Below are 11,025 nucleotides of genomic sequence, written 5' to 3' on the forward strand. Positions count from 1 at the left end.
AGCAGAGTGAGAACTAGGGGAGGGGTCCTAACAGGTGCAAAGGGCTTTTTGTATCTGTGACTCCACCTTGGCTGGTACTACCTACATGAGATGTGCATGACAAGAGAAAAAAATGACAACAAAATAGAAGGGAGGCTAGTTGGAAAGAAGACGGGACTCAGTGAAGGGGGGATTTTGGAGAAGAAAAAGGGAGGATAGTGGGACAGGATTATGATCACGGTATGGAAGAGATCAAGTAAAAGGTTTTTAAGAGCTGGAGAGATGGTTCATTGGTTAAGGTGCTTGGCTGTGAAGCCTAAGTACCCAGGTTCAATTCCCCAGTACGTACATAAGCCATATGCACAATGTGGCACATGTGTCTGGAATTCATTTGCAGAGGCTGGAGGCCCTGGCAGGACCATTCTCTCTTTCTGTGCCCCCTCCATATATTTTTTTTCTCACACTCTCAGATAAGTAAGTAAGTAAGTAAAAATTAAAATTAGGGCTGGAGAGATGACTTAGTGGTTAAGGCACTTGTTTGAGAAGCCTGGGGACCCATGTTCTATTCTCCAGATCCCATATAAGTCAGGTGCATAAAGTGGCACGAGTGTGAGCGTCGCACACGATGGCTCTCATGTCCGGAACGTGCAGAGGCTGGAGAGCCTGGCGTGCCATTTCCCTCCTACTCTTACTGTCGCTGTGGCGCTCTCTCTCATTAAAAAACTAAAATTAAGTTTTTTAAAAGTGCACATTTTGTTATGATTGGTATGTGAAGCCAATCAGGATTCATTTGCCACTGAGAAGATGTTTGTTGTTTGCTGATATTCAGAGGAAGGGCCATGCCAGACCACACATGACAAAACCCAAGCCAGTCAGGAGGCAGGAAGAGTGAGGGGAAAATGTGGGGGGAGATTTTCTTGTGGTTTTCCTGAGTAAGAATGAATAAGGTCAAGTCAGCAGGCTCAGCATGTTGGGGACTGATTGGGCTTGACTCATTTCATTGGGATCTAGGACACAGCAGCTACCCATCCTTTCGCCACCTCCCACTAGCTCAGGGGAGAGCAGGAGGAGAGAAGATGTAGGAGAGGGAGCCTGGGATGGAGGAAGGCCGAGCTGACCTTTCACTCCTCAACGTCTCCAGAGAGCGATGTTGTTAGCTGACCACAAGTGAACCTTGGCAGAGACGGTCCTGCCCAGTTTCAACATGAAATCTCTTTCCAAAACAAAATGCACGCCAAGCCTTGAAAACACAACAGAACTAAGGAGTTCTTCTAAGAAGACTCGAGCACAATTAGGTGATAGAAGGATGAGTTCATGGACCAGACATATGCACAAGGTTCAATATCTCTGATATCCATGGGCACAGCTCTGATTGGCATGGCTGTTTTAGAAAGATTCTCAATTTTGGGTTGGAGAGACTCTTAGTGTTTAAGGCACTTGCCTGTGAAGCCTAAGGACCTAGGTGTGATTCCCCAGAACCCACATAAGCTATTTGCATCAAGTGGCTCATGCGTCTGGAGTTCATTTGCATTGGCTAGAGGCCCTGGTGCTTCCATTCTCTCTCAATCTCTCTCTCTCTCAATCTCTCTCTCTCTCTCTCAAAGTAAATAAATAAAATTTAATAAAAAAGAATGATTCTCAAGATCAAGGATAAAGTAAGCACAAAGCATAGTCCATAAGAACCCTGGACAGGAATTTCTTCCATTGCTTCCAAATGAAGAACTTGCCGAACGACGGGTAGGGAGAGTGGCGGTATGCCGACACAGTCGGCCACCAGGGAGTTCCCACTTCCCATGGCTTTGCTGCTCAGACATTTGAGGGTAGCTGGTTACAAACATGAAGTCAAATTCTTCTCAAAGTCAGTGGGAACCCAGAGAAGTATAAAAATGCTATAAAAATGGAAATCTGTGAATGGAGGCTGCCACTGGTTTGTTGGCAAGAAACAAACTCAAAGAAACCGGGTTGGTACTTTATTTCTTTTTTTTTTTTTAATGTTCTTTACTTATTTGTTTGCAATCAGAGAAAGAAAGAGAGAGAGAGACAGAATGGGTACATGCAGGTCCTTTAGCTGCTGCAAATGAACTCCTGATCCATGTACTTTTGTGTACCTGGCTTCATGTGAGTACTGGGGAATTGAACACAGGGCATTAGGCTCTGCAGGCAAGTGTGTTAACTGCTGAGTCATCTCTTCATCCCTCAATTTCCTTTCCTTTCTTTCTTTCTTTCCTTTTTTTTGTTTTTGTTTGGTTTTCCAAGGTTGAATCTCACTCTAGCTCAGGCTAACCTGGAATTAACTATGTCGTCTCAGGCTAGCCTCAAATTCTTGGCAATCCTCCTACCTCTGCCTCCCAAGTGCTGGGATTAAAGGCATGTGCCACCATGACTGGCCAATTTCCTTTTATAATAAACTAAAAATAGCTCCTTCTACTTAGATACAGCACACTACTCCATCAGTAGGTTGGACTTATCCTACCATGGTATTCAAGCTCATGATTAACCCAAAAAGAGTGCTATGTGAAAGCCCTGGTCTGCTAACCTCAGGATTTGCCTCTCTGTGAACTCTTGCAAATCTGGGCTTTTTCCTTGTGGGCTCATCCCTAAGACCAACTATTAATTGGAGAAGTTTATTTATCCTATAGGTTTGATAATCAATCATCGGATTTCAGCACTTGTTCTGTGGGTTCCATTTTATCACTTGCTACAGTATATATTATTATTCATTATAGAAGTTTGTTAACGGTGTATTTATTTGAGTGAGCCTCCTCTAAATAAAGGGGCCTTATAAAGTTTTTTTTAAATAAAAGGTTTATTTTTACACCAGCTATTTGCTTTCCTATGCTAAACCTCCACTGAAGGTCCCTAGCAGTGTGCAAACTAAATTCCTGCGTCTCGGGCCGGGATGGGGTTGCTACCGAAAGGCCCCTGAATGCAGCTGCAGGGCCCTGCAGCCCATTTGGGCTTTTTCAACCCTGTCAGTCACTTTCCTGTTGAGGAGGGAACAGGACAGGACGGCTGGGAGAGATTAGGGATGGTAATGTGAAAGCTTCTACCTACTGCATAAAATTCTCTCAAATTAATGCAAGCATTAAATTGCCAATGATTTTTCACATAAAGTAGATATTAAACTGTGTGCCCGCTGGTGTTTTGTCAATATTTTTTGGCATACATTGTCTAAGCCTTGGGGTCAAAAAATGTTTTTAACCAAATTTTGTTGTTTCAGTTGCCTTTTTTTTTTTACACTTGTGTGTTATAACTCAAAATGTGGATCCTTTTCCCAAAAAAATGAAATTTGGCAGGCAATTAGTCTGTAATGTGGTCTAATGCCTTTGGGTATTTTTTTGAAAAAACATGTAAATGGCCAAGATATTTAAGATTTTGAGGTTGAAAAACCATGCACGCACTTTTAACAACTTCTTTTTCGGCTGCATTTAATATGCATATTTACTGCACGTGTGTATCATATACCGTGCTGATTAGACACAAAATGAGTTGGGTAAGCACCAAATGTGTATTTCCAGGAGGGAAGGCTTCATTGAGCCTGAGTTGATGGGGTTTCTCTTTCTTACTGGAGAGTAAAGGGCTGAGGGCTGAGTAAGTGAGGTGGCGGTCACTCCCTCCTGGGTGCCACGAAACACTGGACATAGCAGCCACGCTGCGCTTACTTCCCAGCACCCAGCAGGACCATATCCTCTGGGAAGTCTCCACAAGCAGGCTTACGTGTCTCATCTCGTCTTCTGCTCCGGTGCCGTGTGTGCACTAATTCTAACTCTTCCCGACGCAGGAGGACCCCCAGACAGAATCCACAGTCCATTCCAAACCCTCCAAGCAGAAAGAAAACACATTATAGCCTAATCCACTGTTCAGATCATTGAAAACTCACAGTTATTACCTCATTTGAAAGTAATTTTTAACAATTACTTTAGGAAAGTATTTTATGGTTGATTTTTTTTTTTTTTTTTTTTTTTGCTAGCCTTATACAAACTAATTTTTTTTTCATGTAATCAATTAAACCGGGCAGCCTTGCATCAGGCACTCATTAGAACTAGCTGCTTGAAATTCATGTCCAATGTCTTCCTTCTGGGGCCTGCTTGAGATTTTGAAACTTGTGCTGGGATGCTGGCAACAGCCCCCAAACATCTCAGACGCATTGTCTCTATGAACCTGGACTTTTTTTTTTTTAATGGTGGTTAAACATGTTGTCTGCTTCAGTTTCCTGTCTATCTTTACCATAAGCCAGCACCTGTTTCCAATAAATTACCCACAGAACTGTATCAGTAACACCTTGACAACAGCTGCCACCTTTAAAAAGCCGAGTGGCCTTCAGGACAATACACCTGTGAACACATGGTGTGTTTATTTAGCTGAAAGCCAAAACTCCGAGTTACATAAAGCAATTATCTGAAGCCTAATGTATGCCCGTTATTAACACAAAATAACCCTGTTCTTAAAAACCAATAAAAATCTATTTAAAGGATTTTTCCAAATCCCACTGAAATCTGCACTTGACTAGAGACCTGGCCTTAACCTGGGATTTAAAATTCTAACAGTGGGCAAGGCTGGCAGAGGGGGAGTGTGTGTGTGTGTGTGTGTGCGCGCGCGCGCGTGCACGCTACCATTCTGAACTCGTGCTTGGAGTCTAGGGAATGAGCCTGTGCGGTGGGCATGGCCAAAGGCCTTAGACTGTTGCACAAAGACATGTGTATTGAAAACCATTCTGGTTACAAGTCTCTTAAAAAAATAGTTTGCCTGTGGTCTACAGGTTTAAAAAAAAAGGAATGGATTGTTTCGATTTGTATTTAAATGTAGGAGTCTGCTCCATTAGATAGCTTGCTTTATTTATACAGCCCACCTTAAACTTATGGTTCATTACCTAACAGTGTCACCCTTGGGTAGTGGGGTTAGCAGGATACTAATGAAAATGGAACCAGCACCAGGAAAAGGCCTCCAAATGTCCATCTCCCCATGTGAAATATATTAAACTGTGAGATTTCCACTGCAAGAGGGCCTCAACTGTACAAAATTCAATTCTTGAAATCTTTAGGTTGTATCCCTTTCAAGAAACAAGATCATCTATTCTATACAGATTGTGGGGCAATAAATAAGAACAGGATACAGGTGTTACTCACCTTATAATGGGCTTATAACATGATAAACCCATCAGTCAGAAATATTGTAAGTAGAAAATGCATGCGATACATCCAGTGCACTTGAACATCTCAGCTGAACTCCGCCCATCTTGAACATGCTCAGAGCCTCCGTTGGGCGCAGCAGTATTAATACAAAGCCTACCGTACAGAAGGGCTGCAGCATGGTGAGCACTATGCTGAGAGGGAGGAGGGGCATGTTTTATAGTTACACTTACTAAAAATAGTTCTTATTTGCAAGGAGAGAGAGAGGGAGAGAGGGAGACTAGGTGTACCCAGGACTCTAGCCACTGCAAACAAATTCCAGATACATGCACCACTTTGCTTTGTGCATTGGGCTTTACATGAATACTGGGGAATTGAACCTTGGTCATTAGGCTTTACAGGCAAGTGCCTTAACCACTGAACCATCTCTTCAGCCCAAATAGTCACCCTTTTGCATAATTATGTACCAAAAGCAGCATACAACATATGTATGTCAGTCCAGGACCATTCAGACAGCCATTGTGTCTGTCCTCAGGAAATCTGAATCAATTCTTTGTTTTTAACTGGTAATACGTTTATCTCTGTTTGATACTTCCTATTGGCATGAACTTGATGGACCTATGGTCACTCAAGTGCAAACGAGCTTTGGCATTTCTGTTTGGCTGAGTGCAAATGCTGGGAAAGCTACTGTTAATGAGAATCGCAGCTCTTGCTCCATCCTTGTTACCATTGGATCACACACAGCACACATGAATGAGCAGATGCCTGAAGCCTGCAAAAGACTCCATGGAGGGCTTACCAGTTAAGGCATTTACCTGTGAAGCCTAAGGACCCATTTGGATTCCCCAGGACCCATGTGAGCCAGATGCACAAGGTGCCACACGGGTCTGTACTTCATTTGCAGTAGCTGGAGGCCCTGGTGTGCCCTTTCTCTCCATCTCTCTCTTTCTTTCTCTCATACATAAAATAAAATGTTTTTATAAAGACCCCATGGAAGGGAGGAATACCAGACCTGTGACTCCTAATGAACGTCACTGTGCAGCACATCAGGCTTCCCCAAATCTGGCCATGTACCCTGCACATGGAGGTGAAAAGTACGGATATGGCACACTGACTAAGCCACTAGCTGGCAGTTTCATTCCATTTGTTTTAAATGAAAATGGCTAGCAAGCCGGACGTGGTGGTGCATGCCTTTAATCCTAGCACTCAGAAGGTAGAGGTAGGAGGATCGCTGTGAGTTCAAGGCCACCCTGAGACGTCCTCTTGTCTCTTTCTTGGTGACAACTTTAATAACTTGACAAAAGGTGATGTCTCTCAGATTTGTCCATTGTTAAGCTACTTAAAAATAGTTTGTGGATAGACAATTAGTGGGAATTATATTGTCAAAATAACCTTTCTTTTCTTCTAAAGCTGTTTTATTTATTCTTAAAGAATTTTTTTTTTTTCCATTGCTAAAGACTCCACATACTTGGGCTGCAAGGCCACTGAGAAGTCCTGCTGGAACTGAGCTGATAACCTCCTCCATGTAGACCAGCTGACAGAAAGCTAGAAGAGAAGCCATTCTGCATACAGTTTAATGGGAGAAAGAGATACCACCAGTGAAGATACTCAACAGTGGACACTGCAAGCCTTATATTTGGCCAGCCAGGCCAAATAAGCCAACCAGTGCAATAGTGGCACATCTGTCATGGTGGAAACCAGCTGCCCTCTAATTGGACTGGAGGCCCACTGCATGGGAGGGAATACATCCCTGATACTGAAAACTTAAAACAGGGGTAGTCATGAGCCCTAGGGGTATAACATCTGCTGCTCTCTGGCTAAATATATATACTATGCTCACCAAACTGCCCAGTAAGCACTTCTCTTAATGTTCACACCCTTACATAATGCTACTCTCACTTTGGGTAGAGAATCTTCTCTTTTCAGATGGCAGTGACTTGGCATGACTCAGAAGGCATCATGGTGCTGGAAAGAAGTGACCGGAGTGCTCAGTACTGGAATATCTCTAACACACCTTCCAAGGCTCAGGGTCTATTGCATAAGAGGTAGTGTAAAGAATGTACGAGCCAAAGGAAGGGTAGGACTCCTTACAACATGCTACCCCCCAGACACAAAATGGCCTGGATATCCATGACCTCGTAGTGCCTGACACTACCTACACAAGACCATCATAAGAGGAAGAAAAGATCATGACATCAAAATAAAAGACAGACTGATTGAGATTGGGAGAATGGAGTTTCAAGGGGGCAAGTAGGGGGAGGAAGATTATTACCATGGGATATTTTTTTTATCATCATGGAAGTTGTTAATTAAAAAATTGAAAAGAAAAAAAAACCTTTTTTTTTAAATCTGTGTGTATGTGTGTGTATGTGTGGTGGGGGTGGCCGAGAATTTAGACGGATGGATCACTTTGGGCATCTGGCTTTATCTGAGTGCTGGGGAATCAAACACAGGCCATCAGGCTTTGGAAGCAAATGCCCTTACCTACTGAGCTATCTTCTCAATCTCTGTTTATATTTCATTTTATTTATGATTATTTATTTAAAAGGAGAGAGAGAGAGAGAAAAAAAATAGACACATCAGGGCCTCTAGAAGCTGCAAATGAACTCCAGAAGCATATGCTACTCTATGCATCTGGCTTGATGTAGATACTGGGGAATCGAACCCTAGTCGTTAGGTTTTGCAAGGAAACACCTTCACCATCAGCCATCGCTCCAGCCCCATCTCCCTGTTTGTATTTCTGTAGCAATTGTTTTCTGAGTATCAAACTCAGAGGAGAGCCTAGGGCTGCCACTGGTCTGCTGCAAGCCCCTCCTCCTCTCTCAGCCAACACGGAGAAAGAACAACTCCCAAGGCATCAACATCAGAGAACTGACATCAAGTTCAAATAACAAAGGCTAGGACATTCTGCCAATGTCAAATTGGAGGGTACTTGGCTTACAGAGTTTCTAGACTTCCTTAGCACGAAGTCATTTCTTTAGGTGGCGGAGCTGCTTGTAAGGGTGACAACCTGAAACTTGCAAAACAGCAGTCATTTACTTGCAAAACAGCAGTCATTTAGTTAACAAAACCCCAGTAAGCATTCTAGCCCCCCAAATTCCTCACTCTGCTCACTTAATATTTAAGGAGATCTTTCAGCCAGACCTGGTTGGGTGGGAGGGGGGGCACTAATGAAAGGAAAAAAAATCAGGAAAAAATGTGCCTTCCTTCCTAGTAGCACACCGTGTTCACTCCCACAATGCACAGAGTTAAGACTTCCCTTGCTGATTGCTTTTCCTGGTTAGTAGCTCTCACACAAGATTGTATATAAATGTGAGAGCACCCAGTTTGAGTCCAGGTCGATGCAATCAGGGAATGGATTTACAAAGGAAAGTAGGTTCCCATCTCATTTATTTTTACTTAGGGTCAGCAAATTTAGAACACACTTTGCTAATTTACCACATGTATGGGAAATAAATAAGTTGCAAGTACAAGTTTGCTCAGGAGAAAGGATTAGCCATGTTTTAGGCATGCTGGCTTTCACATATTGAAAGAGTAATGTAAAAAGCATTTTGAAATCCTGGTGTTTTTTTAATGTGTGTGTGTCTGTTTGTAGTGTTTCCCACTGTTGATGGATGAAACTCTGCCAAGTGGAGATTTAGCCCCCTGTCATGAAATGAGACCTGGGCTTGCGGTTACTTGATAATAACTGCGATAATAAATTCATCCATTAATTTCTTTCCTGTTTCTCTGCACAGGTAACATTAGAACACGATGATATGCTGTCAGATGGAATCATTTTCACGTCTACACACATCTGTGTGTGTGTGTGTGTGTGTGTTCATTCACATTGTCTTTGGTAAGTTTGTTATGCTGTGAATTTCCAAAGAATGTAATTGTGTCACATGGAGGGGAATACAGAGGTTAGACATGAGGTCACCTGGGACCTGGCATCATGCAAAGCTCTTAGAGTGAAAGCGCAGTTTGGGGATAATGCATTAAAAGTACACTCAAAGACTGGAGAGATGGCACAGCGGTTAAAGTGCTTGCCTGCAAAGCCTGACAGCCTGGGTTCAATTCCTCAGGATCCACATAAAGCCAGCTGCACAAAGTGATGTATGATCTGGAGTTTGTGTGCAGTCATAGGATGCCCTGAAGAGCGTTCTCTCCCTCTCTCCATCTCTCCCTCTCTCTCTCTCCCTCTCTCTCTCTCTCTTTCTCTTTCATTCTGCTTGCAAATAAATAAGTGAAAGTTTAAAAAGACTACACTCAAAAATAGAAAACTAAGGCTGAGGAGATGGTCAGTGCTTACGACACTTGTCTGTAAAGTTTAATGACCCAGGTTCAATTCCCTAGTACCTATGCACAAAGTGGCCCATACATCTGAAGTTCGTTTGTAGTAGCTAAAGGACCTGGATCACACCCCCTCCGCCTTTCTCTCTTTTTCTCTCTGCTTGAAAATAAATTTAAAATAAATAAAAAACTACAATTGTCTTATATGAATATTGTGATAAAACTAGCCTTCAATTTATAACCACCCCACAGATAAAATAAAGTGGGACAATTTGTAAACTACATAGGTAGCTTTTTTGTTGGTTTGTTGTTGCTTATTTGTATGGTTCTTTAATATTTTTTTAAATTATTATTATTATTAATAATATATTTCTTATGGATACATCATATGTTGATACCCTCTTTTCCCTTGCTCCTGCCCCATTCTGTTGGGGACACTCCTCAGTGGGGTTGCAGGTATAACACATGGGGTTGTGGTTTAAACATTGTGGGAGCAGGAGTCAGTTACTTTTGTGGGGAGGCATGTCTCTGGGCATGAGGTCTCAACCTGTGCTCTTACAATCTTTTGGCCCCCTCTTCCACATAATTGTCTGAGCCATGATGCATGAGTTTTAAATCTGCTTCAGTGATTTTTAAATTAAACCAAAGGTGGAGGATTCATCAAAACTTAGGAGACACAAAAAGCACCGAAATGACAAAAAACTTTAGACTATCTGAATAGAAAATCAAAAGTAACAGAATGGACAGAGGCAGCTTACACAATAGATAACGCTGCTCCAAGCAGCCATGGACTAGCAAACTATTGCACCAGGCATGGGACAACTTCCAGTGAGTTGCTGGTCAGAGAAGCCTTTGAATCACCACCCCCACCTCCAAATACTACAGGCTATCACCATGGCTTGTGGATGCTCACTGGGACTGAAAGGGAAGACCCTACTGCTGAAGACACCACATCTGAAGGGTTCAGGATTTTCAGAAATTGAGCCGGAGCTGAGGCAGAAGCATACTTCCTGCTGGCTAACTCTCTTCATAGTACCAGGAGGTGCTACCCAAGCAGCTGGCAAAGGAAACCGCTAAACGATGGATCTATATTTTACAATCTGGTCCTACAGGCAACTTGTATCCGCTAGTGCAGTGGCGGCATGAAGGCTATGGTGGTTACCACAGCTCTATGGCTAGATGTGAGGCTCACTGTGAAGGAGGGAACATGTGCCTGGCACTGAACAACCAGGTCAAAAAGTCTATGTCAGGGGCTGGAGAGATGGCTTAGTGATTAAGGTACTTGTCTGAAAAGCATAAGGACCCATGTAAAGCCAGACAAACAAAGTGCAACACGCGTTGGAGTTTGTTTGCAGTGGCTTGAGGCTCTGGTGCACCCATTGTCTCTCTGTTTGCCTTTCGTGCTCAAATAAATAAACAAAATATAATTCTTAAAGTTGTTAAGAAGTTATATTAAAAAATGCCTTGTCTTGGGTGAACATAAGCCCTAGGAAGAATCTTTAATTGCTAAATGAATGTGTTGTCAAAGTGCTCCCTAGATAATTATCTTTATCTCCGTAGATCAATTATGCTGTCTGCCTGGGTCAGAAAAACTTTGTGGATGGTGGGGGGGGGGGCTTAGTGGAAGGCAGTCAATGCAAACAAT

The sequence above is a fragment of the Jaculus jaculus genome, chromosome 16 (genome assembly GCF_020740685.1).
Source record: "Jaculus jaculus isolate mJacJac1 chromosome 16, mJacJac1.mat.Y.cur, whole genome shotgun sequence".
Taxonomy (NCBI): Eukaryota; Metazoa; Chordata; class Mammalia; order Rodentia; family Dipodidae; genus Jaculus; species Jaculus jaculus.